The sequence below is a fragment of the Xyrauchen texanus genome, chromosome 24 (genome assembly GCF_025860055.1).
Source record: "Xyrauchen texanus isolate HMW12.3.18 chromosome 24, RBS_HiC_50CHRs, whole genome shotgun sequence".
In the NCBI taxonomy this organism is placed as follows: domain Eukaryota; kingdom Metazoa; phylum Chordata; class Actinopteri; order Cypriniformes; family Catostomidae; genus Xyrauchen; species Xyrauchen texanus.
Genome location: NC_068299.1, coordinates 42268217 through 42280350, shown reverse-complemented (window position 1 = coordinate 42280350; position 12134 = coordinate 42268217).

Genomic DNA, 12134 nt, shown 5'->3' with positions numbered 1-12134 from the left:
ATGATGTGATTCGAGCTGTGCATTGCTGCACAGTCGTGAGTCAGCAGAGTGAACAGCAGTGGACTGAGCACACAGCCCTGGGGGCCCCAGTGCTCAGTGTGGTGGTGGTGGAGATGCTGTTCCCGATCCGGACTGACTGAGGTCTCCCAGTCAGGAAGTCCAGGATCCAGTTGCAGAGGGAGGTGTCCAGGCCCAGCAGGTTCAGCTTTCCAATCAGGTGCTGGGGAATGATTGTGTTGAATGCTGAGCTGAAATCTATGAACAGCATTCGAACGTATGAGTCCTTATTGTCTAGGTGGGTGAGGGCCAGATGGAGGGTTGTGGTGATGGCATCGTCCGTTGAACGGTTTGAACGATACGCAAACTGCAGTGGGTCTAGTGAGGGGGCAGCTGGGTCTTAATCCGCCTCATGACGAGCCTCTCGAAGCACTTCATGATGATGGGTGTAAGTCGCGACGGGATGGTAGTCGTTGAGGCAGGACACTGAAGACTTCTTTGGCATGGGGATGATGGTGGTGGCCTTGAAGCACGTTGGAACAACGGCGCTGCTCAGAGAGATGTTGAAGATGTCGGTAAGAACATCTGCTAGCTGGTCTGCACATCCTCTGAGCACTCTGCCAGGAATGTTGTCTGGTCCAGCAGCCTTCCGTGGGTTGACTCTACGTAGAGTTTTCCTCACATCTGCCGTGGTAAGACAGAGCACCTGGTCGTTGGGAGGAGGGGTGGACTTCCTCGCCATCACGTCGTTCTGCACTTCAAACCGAGCGTAGAAGTCGTTCAGCACATCTGGAAGAGAGGCATCTTTGTCACAGGCAACTGATGTTGTCCTGTAGTTGGTGATGGCCTGGATGCCCTGCCACATGCGCCGCGTGTCACCGCTGTCCTGGAAGTGACTGTGGATTCGCTGGGCGTGTGCGCGCTTTGCCTCTCTGATTGCCCGTGACAGTTTGGCCCTAGCTGTTCTTAGGGCTGCCTTATCGCCTGCTCTGAAGGCGGAGTCTCGGGACCTCAGCAGCGTCGCACCTCCGCAGTCATCCACGGCTTCTGGTTGGAGCGTGTGGTGATGGTCTTGGAGAAAGTGACATCATCAATGCACTTGCTGATGTAGCTGGTCACTGATGCTGTGTATTCCTCCAAGTTGGTAGAATCGCCATATGTTGCAGCGTCCCTGAACATGTGCCAGTCAGTACACTCAAAACAGTCCTGAAGAGCAGAGACGGCTCCTGCTAGCCAGGTTTTCACCTGCTTCTGAAGCGGTTTTGTGCGTCTGATGAGCGGTTTGTATGCTGGAATTAACATAACAGAGATGTGGTCTGAGTAGCCAAGGTGGGGGCGGGGCTCCACCGATGCACGCCTGGGATGTTTGTGTAAACAAGATCAAGCGCGTTCGCCCCTCTCGTTGCAAAGTCCACATACTGATGGAATTTAGGGAGCACTGTCTTGAGATTTGCATGGTTGAAATCTCCGGCGACAATAAACAGTCCGTCGGGGTGAGCGTTCTGCAGTTCGCTCATAGCCCCATACAGTTCACAGAGCGCTTCCTTAGCGTTAGCGCTGAGGGGAATGTAAACTCTGGTTATGCAAACAGTGGTGAATTCCCGTGGTAGATAAAAAGGTCTGCATCTAACAGTCACAAGCTCCAACAGCGATGAACAGTAACAAGAGACTAGCATAGAGTTCTTGCACCATTCCGTGTTGATGTAAACACACAAGCCACCACCGCGAGTCTTACCGCAGAGAGCTGTATTCCTGTCGGCACGAAACGAGGCGAGCCCGTCTAGCTGAATGGCGGCATCCGGAACTCTGTCGCTGAGCCACGTCTCCGTGAAAACAAAGACGCAGCAGTCTCTAAACTCACGCTGCGTAGCCTGCTGGAGTCGGATATAGTCCAGTTTATTGTCCAGGGAGCAAACATTTGAGAGCAGGATAGACGGGAGAGCCGACCGGCTAGGGTTTGTTTTTAGCCTAGCATGGACCCCGCCCTCATTTCGGCTTCGCTTTCGCACACCGCTACGACGTCCTCTCCCCCGGCCACCGGCATCAGGCGACGCCGAGGGCTGGAGGCCTGGTCTCCGCAGCAAGCCGAGTGCGCGTAGCGCCTCCTGCAGGTCATCATGCAGCTTGGTTTTTGCATGAGTCTTATATTTCAGTAGTGTCTGGCGATGGTAGACACGAACACCGGTTGCTCCGATGTCCATGTGTTGCAAAAGTCGGGCTTTTTTAACAAAAATAGCACCATTGTGGATCCGGAGTGGCCGCTGCGTGCTACCGCGCCGCCATCTTGGATCTGGAGATCCAAGGTGTTGCGTCCTATGGGGGTGCGGTGAATTGGGGTAAAACTGTGAATGAATTGAGTGGATCTTGAGTTGGCTGTTGTGTTTTTATAACGTGTGCTGCATCGCAGTATTTGTATTGCAGCCTGGACTTATTAATCTGATGTTTAATAAAGTAAACTGTCTTTGTGAAATAGTCTGAGTGGTTGTGTGATTTATCTTCTGGCACTGACAAGTAGGCCTAATGAAATAACATAACTGTTACACTTGCAAAAGATTTGACAAATGCAATGTACGTTTAACAACACGTCTTAAACATGAGAGACAAAAGCGGGTTATAAAAGCAATGGATACATGACACCATTGAATTGAATCTGAAGCGTTATAGAGAGAGAATGCCAAACGATGTGCAAGTTCTCGATATGTCACTAAAAATGATAGAATTAAACTTAAAAAAAGTACAATGCTCAGAACTATGAAACCAACAAGCAACATCGTTGCCAATATCAAACAGCTACAAAGGATATAACTATTTCTTCTTTTCGTTGTAAAAAGCAGGCTGAATGGTGTGTTGTTTACACTTTCAAACCATATGTTTGTTTACTTCTGTAAGGGGTTAAACCGTTTCATTAGGTAATACGAGGTTTATACACGTGTAAAATGTAAAAATATTTTATTTTAAGCCATAGTAAAAAACTCATTACATTACATGTGGTCTTCAGATTTGAAAACACAACCCATTTAAAACAGAACGAGGTATTTTGTGTGCAAATGTCACAGATGAGACACGTTTGTGTGCTGAGACGGCAGCGGGTGTTTAACAAGTGCATTACTCTTTTAAAATGATATTTTTCCAAGCTGAATGTTTGGCATTAGTTTAGCAAACACTTTTATTTCACTAAAACACAATAATATATATTTTTTTAGCTATAGCTCTAACAACAAATATCTTTCCAAATCAGTGGATATTGGTTGTGAAGCAAACTCATTCAGATTTTCACTTTTAAAGATAAGGAATAAATGGTGTTACTGAAAGATTACGTTTAACATTAGTTTAACAAACACGGCTATGTTACTAAAATGCAGTAACACATTTAAATGCTAATTTAGATGCATCTTTAGCACAAAGATTCTTACATTTATTAAAGACATGAAAAGTATCTTTCTAAAACGATGTGTAAAGGGCGTGCTGCAAATTAAATCCACATTCACTAGGCAATACAGTATTTTAGCAAACAGGTTTATTTGACTAAAACGCAATAATGTTTTTAAAGAATTCTGATGATATCTTTAATACAAAGGTTTGTTACATTTTTCATTTAAACATGAGATTCTAAAACAAAGACTACGGTTATGCAGCAAAACACACATTCAGTTTAAATATGAACAAATATTTTAACAAAAATAAAGTTTTGCGTTTTGATTTATATTACTAAAACACGATAAGCATTTCACGTAATTCTTCATGTTGTCTTGCATTTTTACTTTTTGACAAAGAGAAATGTTTTTAAACATTAGGTGGTCTAACACATCTCTAGCAATGACGCTTTAAAGATGCTGAACAAAAACTTTACCATAAAATGTATTTAACATCTTTATTTCAACAATGATCATTTTAAATGAAATACCATACATTTTTCCACTCAAAGTCTTTCAATCGATACTGAGCTCTTACAGGAAGTCAGAGGTCTGGGGTGGGAGGTTTTTCAGAATACGCACACACCCCCTGATCAGGCCTGATGGGGTCTTGTGTGATTCTGTTCAGCAAAACAATATGGTGCCATGAGTTTCCTGGTGTTTTATGGCTTGCTTTCATTGAAAAGCATGGTGACAACCAAACGTGTGAAAGAAGGGAGATAAAAGGGTTTATTTTGTTATAAAAGTTTTTCTTTTACCCATCAAGTGCTCCATGTAACGTTGTGAAACATGGTAGAGATGTGGTTAAAGAAGTATTGCTCTTTGTAATACAGGCAGCAATTCAATATAATTACTTAAAAGAATAGTAAGTTTTTAGAAATCATTTGCTAAATCAATAGTTCAAATTCAGAGGTTTTTATAGTATGCTGTACACAGTTATCATAAAACCCATGTCAATTCAAGTGTGAACATTTCAAAGAAATGGGGTGATGGCATACTGGACAACAAATGACTTGTGATATACACACACAAGATATTTTAACACTAATTCACACCCTGAAACTACATTCATGGTACTGTTACGTCAGTGGGGTGTCAAACACAAATGCAAAGGCTGAGTTTACTTTGACACTCATATTTTTGGTATTAATTTACTCATTCCTGGATCAAACCCCACACTCAGAAACGTGTACATGAACAAAAATGTGTACTGTTGTGATGCCAACTGATCATCGCTTTACTGACTTTTATTTCAAGAAAACCACAAAGTCTACCAATAACTGATGAAGTAACGTGTTTACAGGACTGCATTTACTCACAAAAGTTCCTCTATTGCCACAATTGGATTTTTGTTTGTTGTAGAGTTATCCTCATTTGTAAATAGTTGTTTGTTTAAATGTTGCGATATTTTCTAGTTTACAAAGATGTCAGTTTTACACACACACACACACACACACACACACACACACACACACACACACACACACACAGGTAAGTATCATTATAATATCAAATTCACAACGATCAGTCCTTCTATACATTACACTAATGTAAGTACATTAACTTTGTCATACGTTGACTGAACCACAATAAATGTTTCTCCAAACCTGGAATAAAATAATTTGTCAGAGTGACGTTTAAACATCTCATGTTTGACGTAATCAACTAAAGTTGTTTTCCCTGAAGACCCGTAAGAAGAGTTGTTTTTACAGGCTATTTGTTAAAAGAGTCCTGTTGTGTGTAATGGTTGTGTCAGATTATCACACCATACAAACACTTACTAACTACACACATGCACAAACACTGTACTCTGTACACAGATTTGAAACTTTTAGCAAAGATTTTAGCAAATAGATTAAAGAACATTTTTACCTAATATTATTGAAACAAATCAGGCATATGTGATTGAAGGAAGAGATATAACAGACAGTTTGTAGCATAAGGGACGTGGTGAGCTACATGATGGCTGAGGGTAAAAGGGGATTAGTCTGGATCTAGAAAAAGCCTTTGACAGAGTGGAGCATGAGTTTTTATTTCAGATTTTAGGAAAATTTGGGTTTGGGAAGAATTTTATAAAGTGGATACAAATTTGATATAAAGGGGCTAAAAGTCAAGTAAAGTGCAAGGGGGTTTTAACAGGGGTTTTAATAACTCCAGATCAATTAGACAAGGATGTCCGTTATCGGCACAGTTATACAGTTTAGTGGCAGAGTCTTTGGGGTTGGCAATAAGGGCTGAAAAGGAGGACAAAGGGATTGTTTTAGGAGAGAATGAAGAGATACAAAAAATGTATCAATACTCAGATGATACAACTTTAATAGTGAACGATGTTAAAAGTGTTAGAAAAGCTATGGAATTATTACAAAGATACTGTAAAGGATCCGGGGTGAGAATAAATATGTGTAAAATCCCTCATCTTTTGCCAAACAGACCTTACACAGTGAATTTTCAGCCATCCCAATCTTGTGCAGTTTCAGTTAAGAGAATATAATATTATGTCTTATACTAAAGTCTAAGTTTTCCATTCTAGCATCCATGAACCATTTTCTTACATTTTCCCATAACATCCTTTTATCAAAATCATTCAATACTTTTTCCCAAAATTGTTTGGCTACTGGCTCTTTAAAAGCATCTTTCCTAAAATACACATAAAAATCCTTAAAAGATCAACGATTAAAAAGACCATCTTCTCCTTCTTCCCTTAAAAACACTTTCATGCTTTTCTTCATCCCCCTCCTTTCCTTTCTCAAAACATTGTCTCCTTTATTTGTTCGTATTGTTTTTCTAATACCTTCACGTTAACTACCTCTTCAACCCCTTCACCTCATCTAAAATTGCATAAAAAGGTAAGAATCCATCTTTTACTTCATATAAAACATCTTTTATTCTTTTAAAACCTGCGTTAATCCACTGTTTAAAATACAATACTATCTCCTTATATCAAATATTCTCATTTAAGAACAATGGTTGATTTAAAATCTGCACCCTCCCTTTCGGCTTTATGCATACATGTTTTTTAAATTCACCCCATGATTCCAGTACTTCTGCATACAATTCTGGTATTTCAGTAATCATGTGTCGTTTCAGTTTCATACATAAAATATCATACCCCATTCCCATATTTCCACATTTATTTAAAAACACCTTCATCATCTTCTTCCATTCTGCCTGATTTTCATCATCTAAAAACTTTCTCACTGTCTTAACCCTAAAACTTTTTTTTCTTTAATTCTGGGTCCTGTAACCTTAGCCCTCCCTCTTCCACCGCCCCTATTATCGTTTCAGTATGCTATTTTGGATGGTTTTGAATCCCAGAGAAAGTTTAAAATTACAGTTTTTATTCTTTTCCCCACCCATACTGACATCGGTGTGACTCCCAGCACATACCACACCTTCGCTATCATAACAGCATTCAAGACCGAGACCTTTCCCTTTAGGGTTAACTCTTAAAACTCTTTCTATGTTCCCAACCACTTCTTCCCACATTAGATCCCTCATCATTCTTTCATTTTTCCCAATTCTTACACCCAAAATCTTTAAGCCCTCTTCTTCTTTAAAAGGAAACAATTTTTCAATATTCTCACCTTCCCCTATTTTCATGTACACCATTTTCTGTATATTTATTCTCACCCGGATCCTTTACAGTATCTTTGTAATAATTCCATAGCTTTTCTAACACTTTTAACATCGTTCACTATTAAAGTTGTATCATCTGAGTATTGATACATTTTTTGTATCTCTTCATTCTCTCCTAAAACAATCCCTTTGTCCTCCTTTTCAGCCCTTATTGCCAACCCCAAAGACTCTGCCACTAAACTGTATAACTGTGCCGATAACGGACATCCTTGTCTAATTGATCTGGAGTTATTAAAACCCCTGTTAAAACCCCCTTGCACTTTACTTGACTTTTAGCCCCTTTATATCAAATTTGTATCCACTTTATAAAATTCTTCCCAAACCCAAATTTTCCTAAAATCTGAAATAAAAACTCATGCTCCACTCTGTCAAAGGCTTTTTCTAGATCCAGACTAATCCCTTTTACCCTCAGCCATCATGTAGCTCACCACGTCCCTTATGCTACAAACTGTCTGTTATATCTCTTCCTTCAATCACATATGCCTGATTTGTTTCAATAATATTAGGTAAAAATGTTCTTTAATCTATTTGCTAAAATCTTTGCTAAAAGTTTCAAATCTGTGTACAGAGTACAGTGTTTGTGCATGTGTGTAGTTAGTAAGTGTTTGTATGGTGTGATAATCTGACACAACCATTACACACAACAGGACTCTTTTAACAAATAGCCTGTAAAAACAACTCTTCTTACGGGTCTTCAGGGAAAACAACTTTAGTTGATTACGTCAAACATGAGATGTTTAAACGTCACTCTGACAAATTATTTTATTCCAGGTTTGGAGAAACATTTATTGTGGTTCAGTCAACGTATGACAAAGTTAATGTACTTACATTAGTGTAATGTATAGAAGGACTGATCGTTGTGAATTTGATATTATAATGATACTTACCTGTGTGTGTGTGTGTGTGTGTGTGTGTGTGTTAAAACTGACATCTTTGTAAACTAGAAAATATCGCAACATTTAAACAAACAACTATTTACAAATGAGGATAACTCTACAACAAACAAAAATCCAATTGTGGCAATAGAGGAACTTTTGTGAGTAAATGCAGTCCTGTAAACACGTTACTTCATCAGTTATTGGTAGACTTTGTGGTTTTCTTGAAATAAAAGTCAGTAAAGCGATGATCAGTTGGCATCACAACAGTACACATTTTTGTTCATGTACACGTTTCTGAGTGTGGGGTTTGATCCAGGAATGAGTAAATTAATACCAAAAATATGAGTGTCAAAGTAAACTCAGCCTTTGCATTTGTGTTTGACACCCCACTGACGTAACAGTACCATGAATGTAGTTTCAGGGTGTGAATTAGTGTTAAAATATCTTGTGTGTGTATATCACAAGTCATTTGTTGTCCAGTATGCCATCACCCCATTTCTTTGAAATGTTCACACTTGAATTGACATGGGTTTTATGATAACTGTGTACAGCATACTATAAAAACCTCTGAATTTGAACTATTGATTTAGCAAATGATTTCTAAAAACTTACTATTCTTTTAAGTAATTATATTGAATTGCTGCCTGTATTACAAAGAGCAATACTTCTTTAACCACATCTCTACCATGTTTCACAACGTTACATGGAGCACTTGATGGGTAAAAGAAAAACTTTTATAACAAAATAAACCCTTTTATCTCCCTTCTTTCACACGTTTGGTTGTCACCATGCTTTTCAATGAAAGCAAGCCATAAAACACCAGGAAACTCATGGCACCATATTGTTTTGCTGAACAGAATCACACAAGACCCCATCAGGCCTGATCAGGGGGTGTGTGCGTATTCTGAAAAACCTCCCACCCCAGACCTCTGACTTCCTGTAAGAGCTCAGTATCGATTGAAAGACTTTGAGTGGAAAAATGTATGGTATTTCATTTAAAATGATCATTGTTGAAATAAAGATGTTAAATACATTTTATGGTAAAGTTTTTGTTCAGCATCTTTAAAGCGTCATTGCTAGAGATGTGTTAGACCACCTAATGTTTAAAAACATTTCTCTTTGTCAAAAAGTAAAAATGCAAGACAACATGAAGAATTACGTGAAATGCTTATCGTGTTTTAGTAATATAAATCAAAAGCATAAAACTTTATTTTTGTTAAAATATTTGTTCATATTTAAACTGAATGTGTGTTTTGCTGCATAACCGTAGTCTTTGTTTTAGAATCTCATGTTTAAATGAAAAATGTAACAAACCTTTGTATTAAAGATATCATCAGAATTCTTTAAAAACATTATTGCGTTTTAGTCAAATAAACCTGTTTGCTAAAATACTGTATTGCCTAGTGAATGTGGATTTAATTTGCAGCACGCCCTTTACACATCGTTTTAGAAAGATACTTTTCATGTCTTTAATAAATGTAAGAATCTTTGTGCTAAAGATGCATCTAAATTAGCATTTAAATGTGTTACTGCATTTTAGTAACATAGCCGTGTTTGTTAAACTAATGTTAAACGTAATCTTTCAGTAACACCATTTATTCCTTATCTTTAAAAGTGAAAATCTGAATGAGTTTGCTTCACAACCAATATCCACTGATTTGGAAAGATATTTGTTGTTAGAGCTATAGCTAAAAAATATATATTATTGTGTTTTAGTGAAATAAAAGTGTTTGCTAAACTAATGCCAAACATTCAGCTTGGAAAAATATCATTTTAAAAGAGTAATGCACTTGTTAAACACCACGCTGCCGTCTCAGCACACAAACGTGTCTCATCTGTGACATTTGCACACAAAATACCTCGTTCTGTTTTAAATGGGTTGTGTTTTCAAATCTGAAGACCACATGTAATGTAATGAGTTTTTTACTATGGCTTAAAATAAAATATTTTTACATTTTACACGTGTATAAACCTCGTATTACCTAATGAAACGGTTTAACCCCTTACAGAAGTAAACAAACATATGGTTTGAAAGTGTAAACAACACACCATTCAGCCTGCTTTTTACAACGAAAAGAAGAAATAGTTATATCCTTTGTAGCTGTTTGATATTGGCAACGATGTTGCTTGTTGGTTTCATAGTTCTGAGCATTGTACTTTTTTTAAGTTTAATTCTATCATTTTCAGTCACATATCGAGAACTTGCACATCGTTTGGCATTCTCTCTCTATAACGCTTCAGATTCAATTCAATGGTGTCATGTCTCCATTGCTTTTATAACCCGCTTTTGTCTCTCATGTTTAAGACGTGTTGTTAAACGTACATTGCATTTGTCAAATCTTTTGCAAGTGTAACAGTTATGTTATTTCATTAGGCCTACTTGTCAGTGCCAGAAGATAAATCACACAACCACTCAGACTATTTCACAAAGACAGTTTACTTTATTAAACATCAGATTAATAAGTCCAGGCTGCAATACAAATACTGCGATGCAGCACACGTTATAAAAACACAACAGCCAACTCAAGATCCACTCAATTCATTCACAGTTTTACCCCAATTCACCGCACCCCCATAGGGCGCTTAACACCTTGGATCTCCAGATCCAAGATGGCAGCGTGATATGCACGCAGCGGCCACTCCGGATCCACAATGGTGCTATTTTTGTTAAAAAGCCCGACTTTTGCAACACATGGACATCGGAGCAACCGGTGTTACGTGTCTACCATCGCCAGACACTACTGAAATATAAGACTCATGCAAAAACCAAGCTGCATGATGACCTGCAGGAGGCGCTACGCGCACTTCGGCTTGCTGCGGAGACCAGGCCTCCAGCCCTCGGCGTCGCCTGATGCCGGTGGCGGGGAGAGGGCGTCGTAGCGGTGTCGCGAGCGAAGCCTTGAAATGAGGGCGGGGTCCATGCTAGGCTAAAAACAAACCCTAGCCGGTCGGCTCTCCCGTCTATCCTGCTCTCAAATGTTTGCTCCCTGGACAATAAACTGGACTATATCCGACTCCAGCAGGCTACGCGGCGTGAGTTTAGAGACTGCTGCGTCTTTGTTTTCCGCGAGGCGTGGCTCAGCGACAGAGTTCGGATGCCGCCATTCAGCTAGGCGGGCTCGCCTCGTTTACGTGCCGACAGGAATACAGCTCTCTGCGGTAAGACTCGCGGTGGTGGCTTGTGTGTTTACATCAACACGGAATGGTGCAAGAACTCTATGCTAGTCTCTTGTTACTGTTCATCGCTGTTGGAGCTTGTGACTGTTAGATGCAGACCTTTTTATCTACCACGGGAATTCACCACTGTTTGCATAACCAGAGTTTACATTCCCCTCAGCGCTAACGCTAAGGAAGCGCTCTGTGAACTGTATGGGGCTATGAGCGAACTGCAGAACGCTCACCCGGACGGACTGTTTATTGTCGCCGGAGATTTCAACCATGCAAATCTCAAGACAGTGCTCCTAAATTCCATCAGTATGTGGACTTTGCAGCGAGAGGCGACGCGCTTGATCTTGTTTACACAAACATCCCAGGCGTGCACGGTAGAGCCCCGCCCCACCTTGGCTACTCAGACCACATCTCTGTTATGTTAATTCCAGCATACAAACCGCTCATCAGGCGCACAAAACCGCTTCAGAAGCAGGTGAAAACCTGGCCAGCAGGAGCCGTCTCTGCTCTTCAGGACTGTTTTGAGTGTACTGACTGGCACATGTTCAGGGACGCTGCAACATATGGCGATTCTACCAACTTGGAGGAATACACAGCATCAGTGACCAGCTACATCAGCAAGTGCATTGATGATGTCACTTTCTCAAGACCATCACCACACGCTCCAACCAGAAGCCGTGGATGACTGCGGAGGTGCGCACGCTGCTGAGGTCCGAGACTCCGCCTTCAGAGCAGGCGATAAGGCAGCCCTAAGAACAGCTAGGGCCAAACTGTCACGGGCAATCAGAGAGGCAAAGCGCGCTACGCCCAGCGAATCCACAGTCACTTCCAGGACAGCGGTGACACGCGGCGCATGTGGCAGGGCATCCAGGCCATCACCAACTACAGGACAACATCAGTTGCCTGTGACAAAGATGCCTCTCTTCCAGATGTGCTGAGCGACTTCTACGCTCGGTTTGAAGTGCAGAACGGCGTGATGGCGAGGAAGTCCACCCCTCCTCCCAGCGACCAGGTGCTCTGTCTTACCACGGCAGATGTGAGG